This window comes from Balearica regulorum, chromosome 18 (genome assembly GCF_011004875.1).
Source record: "Balearica regulorum gibbericeps isolate bBalReg1 chromosome 18, bBalReg1.pri, whole genome shotgun sequence".
Taxonomy (NCBI): Eukaryota; Metazoa; Chordata; class Aves; order Gruiformes; family Gruidae; genus Balearica; species Balearica regulorum.
The window spans coordinates 2984645-2990430 of NC_046201.1; the positions used below are offsets into that span (position 1 = coordinate 2984645).

At 50.4% G+C, this 5786-nt stretch overlaps 1 long non-coding RNA gene across 1 annotated transcript; it reads left to right on the forward strand.

Annotated features, from left to right (window-relative positions):
• Positions 1–1043: 1043 nt before the first annotated feature.
• Positions 1044–3724, forward strand: LOC142604391 (uncharacterized). The gene is made up of 3 exons (XR_012838252.1): positions 1044–1648; positions 2405–2511; positions 2645–3724. It is a non-coding gene; the product is annotated as an uncharacterized LOC142604391 (long non-coding RNA).
• Positions 3725–5786: the final 2062 nt, after the last annotated feature.

Here is a 5786-nt window from a genome sequence, read left to right on the forward strand (position 1 = left end):
AATATTCCCTTCAGAAGTTGCCTCCGCCTCTCTCGTTTCCCCTGCCCTGAGCTGAAGGGCTACAGGGGTACGAGGGGCGGGGGGGAACCATCCCCAACAGCGGCAATCGCTCTACCTGCTCTTTGAGTACAGGGGTTCACAGCTGCCCGGTGGGAAGCGCCCTGCTCCAGCATGCAAACCAGCTCCAAAACTCACTTAACATTTTTCTAATTCTCCTTGTTTTCCAGCACAGCACGAGCTCTCCGTGAACACGGTGTCTTTGCTGATAAACCTGAACCAGAGCGTGTTGGCCGTGCTGCAGGATGCGTCCATCGTCCCAGCACAAAGTGGGCGAGGCAGCTCCCTGCTGCGGATGCTGCGTGCTCCCCGCAGTAACTCATGCAATAACTTGGTCTTATTAACAGGGAGATTCTTATTTATTAGATTTAATAATGCCTTCTTTATGCAGCAAAACGACAAAGAGCACAAAGGCCCATTCACCACCAGCTGCCTCCAGCGCCGGTCCCCAAGCACCGTGCCCCGAACGGGCATCCCGGAGAGACAGCAAGGAGCAGCCCGTGCTTTTCAGGTTAGGTGAGAAAAGCAGTGCCAGCCAGTAGGATTTGAATGCTGGGGACCAGGGGAGCAAGGTACGTGTGTGCTCAGGGTTTGGGAGCTCGGGGACAGCTTTTCACCCTGCGAGGTTTTGGGGAGAAAAGGGGTATTTCAAAAATGTCTGGACAGGAATGGCAGGGCTTGCCAGGTCTCCTCATCCTCTCACAGATGTGATGGAGATATGAACGTCGTCTAGTTCAAATGCTAGTTGAGCAACTCCCCTTAAGTGCAAGTAAGCTGCAACAACAAAAAGTAGTACTTCTGAGAATTTCGAGGAACTTCACAAAAACCAGTGATGAAAGCTTCAAAATAGCTATGAGACAAACTTCTGCCGAGTAGGAGGAGAGCAAAGCTGAGCGATGTTAAGCAAAGGGCTGGTGTCCTGCTGGAAGCCCATAGCCTGCGGTGGCCTACAAGATGTGTCCTACCTGCAGACACCCCGCAGGGTAAAGGCAACATACCCCAGCCCTGTGCAGCTCCTCGCAGCCCCTCCTGTAGCCCCCCTTCACAGCAGCAGTGCCACAGCCATACGTGCTTTCTCCTGGGCAAGCACCTCCAGATCTTGTAGCTCAACTGAATGAAAAACATCCTTTCTTCAGAGCAACCTGGGGGAAAAAAAAAACCAAAAAAAAAAAAAACACCAAAACAAACAACAACCAGGAAACAGGACCAGCATCAAAGTTATTTGTGTCTGCTCTGGAAGGAAAGACACCATGAACACACTGTCTCCCATGCTGCAAGGGCAGTGAGCATCTCCAGCCCGGCAGATGCTGCGAGACCACAGTGAGCTCAGCCCATTCCCGTGCAACACAACTGGCCACACATGACTGTCCCAGAGCAGAGCCAGATGTTCCTCAAGCAGAAGAAATGAGGCAAGACAGATGTTGGCAACCTTGACAGCATGGGAGTCCAATTCTCTTTTTCCGTTCGCTTGAGACAGAAGAGGAAATCAGTGTTGGATTACATCTCGGCATGTGAACCGTGGAGGGGGTGAACAGGGTGTATCAGGTCCTCAGCTAATGTGAACCAGCGTACGCTCCCCAGTTTGCAGCACGTGAGTACCAGGGTGTTGTAACAAGCATCTCTCAGAGTATTTAATTTTTAAGGCATTTCAGCTTCAATTACTATGCATGTGAAAGCTGAGGAGATTTTTCTCTTGCAGAGGTGCTCCTTAATTCTACTCAGCACCTCAAAATGCTTTTGAGACTCTCAGCTCAAAATATTCTCTAGTTCTTTAGCAGCAGATGGATAAAATATCAGGCAGAAGACTATGTGTGGCTGTGACAGCAGCCAAACCCAACAAAATATTTACTTCAAAGCAGGCAGAAGGATAGCTTGTCCAGCTGGAAAAAGCAGGAAATGTTTTTTAAAAGAGTGGAAGAGGGGAACAGAGAGGGAGGTGATTGTGTAAGTCATGATATTTCAATTAGATCATGCATGAATGATAACAGAAGTTCATGAACTTATGTTCTAGGCAAAATGGAGGTATCTGGTTTGTCCCTGTGCGTCTTTGTCCTGGCACAGACATCAGATGGTGTTTTATGTACAGGGAAGGAAGGACATGGGCTGGGCAGCAGCTGAGCTAGAAACACACCTGTGTGTCTACGGTCATGGTGGATGCCACCGGTGTGGGGACTGAATACATCCCTCCTGCGGGGTCTTATACATTTCTGAATGAATTTTGGCTATTTGAAAATATCAGAAGTCAGCTAGTCCAGTAATTAATGTCCTTGGAGAGGTCTTGGGTTGGGTCAGAGACAGTTGATGGATGTCAGTGGGAGCCCAGATTCTGAAGGCAAATCCTTCCCAGGGATTTGGGGCATGCTGGAACAGGTCCTTCTGTGTCATTGTGGCAGTAAAACACCATGGGTTTGCTGGAAGAACTGTCACTATCATCAACCACCTCATCTCTCTCAAGTAAATGGATGCAGTTATAGAAGCCTATAATGCCTTTAAGTAATCAGCTCTCTTGTATGTGGCCATACCAGCCTGACCTCTGCTTTGAGCAACTTTCTTCTTTGCAACAGTCTTCTCGCTCAATGTCCCACAGCCTTGAGAGCCAAGAGCTCCTCCAACCACAAAACCTGCCAAGATGACCCAAGACATCTTCTTTCCCAATCGGGCATATGAAGGAAGGTGGTTTTGCCCATCGTCGCCTGCCCCAGGCCCTGGTGGGATCCCAGCTTCCAACAACCACACATCAGGCTCAGCAGGTCTCCGTGGTGGTAACTGATAGCAGTCATTCCCTGCGGTGAAGGGAGGTAATTACTGTCAGAGTTGAGCTGTAAATGGTCTTTTTTAGGTTTCTTCAGTTGTTTAACTATTGTGTCCATGGATGTACTAAGAGGCAAGATCTGCACTGGGCTGCACTGGAAGTATTCCCTATGTTCCCAGTCCCAGCAAACATTACCTGACTTTAAAGCAAGTGCCATAGGATGCGAGGAGGATTTGAGACAGCACTCGGCCCAACCTTAGGCAGCTGAGGACATCTACTTACTGGCGCTGGCTGCTGGCACGGACCACAGCTCCCTCCACCCACGCACCTTGGTTTTCTTTGGCCTCACTGTGAGAAATTCATTTCATGTTCTAAATGCAAATCCTCTAAAGGGTTTTCAGGATGCTAAATAGGACTTCAGAAAGAACAACAAAAAGAAGCAAGTTTTTTGGGTTGGGTGTTTTTTTTTTTTTTTTTTTGCTTTGATTTGAAAAATAACTGACCTTGAAACAGCTAGGGTTTTTTCCCCTCTCAGGGTAGGACTGAAGACTCCTGCCAACAGTGTGTAGCAGGGCTATACTGTATTTCACATGGGGATTTGTAATTACCTCTCACAAGGGACTTGAAAAGCAAGAAATAGGCTCCGGTGAGCAAATGATTGCACAACATCTACTGCATCTGATTTCTTGCATTTGTAGAACATCTGCCTACTGTCCTAGAGCTTTCCTGGAAGACTGGCTGTAGCAGTTACAAGGGCAAACAGATGGGGGGGAATCTCTGAGTGGGGGGAGCAGAGAGCAGCGGCTCCGTGCCTCCCTGCCATGTGCCCTTGGGGTGTCCTGCACTGACTCTTCCAAACTGGAGGGCATGACGTGAAGTTAGCTGCATCCACAAGGATGCTGTGAAAGCTCAAAGCTGACCCCTGGACTAATTCATGCTTGTCTTGTCCTTGTGCTTTTGCACCCAAGGGACCCCAACACGCAGCCAAAGGAGGTGCTTGGTCCCTGTTGTCTTGGGACCCCCCCTAAGCCACTGTTAACTGTGACTTTTTTGACATGTAAACCCAAGAAGGGAAAATTGGGAGAGAAGGAACTCTTTTCTGGGAAGAAATCCCCTTATATTTTGGTTACAAACTGGACATGGTCTAAGTGGTATGGCGTATGGTTTACCAATGACAGCAATGTATTTCAAAATCATCCATTCAAGTGAAATATAGAAAATAATTTTCTTCTAATGCAATGCTTCTGGCAGAAGAGCTGTAGGTCAGTGTTTCATTGAGAGCAAGTATTTCTTCTGGTCTGTAATGGCTGATCTCTTCCTTCTATGTCCTCTGTTCTGCCTATGCTAGAAAGGGAAAATTGCCAATGTTTAGAAAAAAAACCCTGATTTGCCGTTTGCAGCTGTATCACTTCAGACACGGGTGCCTAAAGAGTGCTGCTCTCACAAGGGAAGAGGGGCTAAACATGCCCTGTGGGGAAAATGCCTTGATCCCATCTGGGAATCGGGAGATCAGGACCCGCAGGTGGGAGGCTCAGGGGCCACAGCCTGTCCTCGCTCAGCCGCGGACACCCAGCACTGCTGCTGGGCCTGCCTTTGCAGGAAAAACCTCTGCAAGCTGCTGACTGTTAGTATGATATAAGCCATAAATGAAGTTTCCTTAATGTACTGACAGGATGTTAGAGCAGTGGATGAGGGCACCAGGCAGAGGAACAGGAGTCAGCCGAGGTTGTGCTCATGCGGAAAGGCCGTGGGGACACAAGAGAGTGGATGTTCTGACAGCTGCTGGTTTTCAAAGGGGGAGAAACGCAGTCATTTTTCCCTTCTCTGCAAATAAAATGTGGGGTTTGTGCCTTTTTTTCCCCTCCCATGTGAAAGGATTTGGCACAATGAGTTTCCGAGAAAGAAGATGCGAGACTTTTCTTGTCTTTCCTGGAACTGCCGTAATGAATCACTTCTCTCCCCTTTGCGGGGGGGTGTGGGTGTGTGTGGGTGGGGGTGCGGCGGCTCCAGCCCGCCCGGCCCGGGGTCGCTCCCCGCAGCATCTCCATTCGTGCTGTGCCACCTCCTGGTCACACCGCAGCGGTGCACGGCTGGGACTCCTGCTCCTCAACACCCCCCACCCCCCCCCCGCCACCCCCCCAAAAACCCTGCCGGGACATCCCTGTCTTCCCCAGCAACCAGGCAGCGACAGGTTTGCATCTGCAAGACTTTTTTTGTCACCCCCCAGTTATCCTGCTCCCATCTGTTAAGGTGCTGGACCAGCCAGGGGGGGCTAAGGCCAGCTGTGCCCCTGGTCCCATCTCCATCTCTGTGCCCGTCGCATGGCGAGTCTACCTCTGGCATCGAGATCGCCCTTCGCTGACGCTTTGCAGGCTGAGGTAGGTAGGACAGGAGGGTGTCGTTGGGATGGAGCCCCCCGTGCCGCTGTGCACGGAGGGAGGTGAGGACAGGGGTGTGTGGGGTGGGGGTGAGCTGAGGTCCTGCAGCAAAAGTCAAAGTCCTTGTGTAAGCAAAATACCTGCTAGGACTAAAGAGACCTGAGCCTGACAAAGGGCTCCATAAAGGCAAATCACTTTCCAGATTGTTGCAGTGATCTGCCGGGGGATGCTCCTGGCCCAGGACGTTGCACCAGGCAGTTGGGCAGACAGAACATCCCAGCCCGCCTGTTTCAGGGCGGCTTTTCCACTCAAATTCTTCCCTTACCCCAAAGGCGCATGGCTCCCACTGTTTATTGCTGTATCGGAGAGACAGCCTTAATGAGAAATGAGGGCCAAGAAGGACTGAATCATGCACACCCTGCAAGAGAATTGGGATTCTGGTGCAAGACCAGTTTATACCTTAATCTCCCAGCCAGGAGCTGGTGATACCTTCATCCCAGGGCCACGCACTGTCAGCATCAGCAAGGGAGGAGTGCTCCCCGCGTGGGACCACAGACTCCAGAGGCAGAAACACGGGAGGTGACAAGGACTGTAAAGGA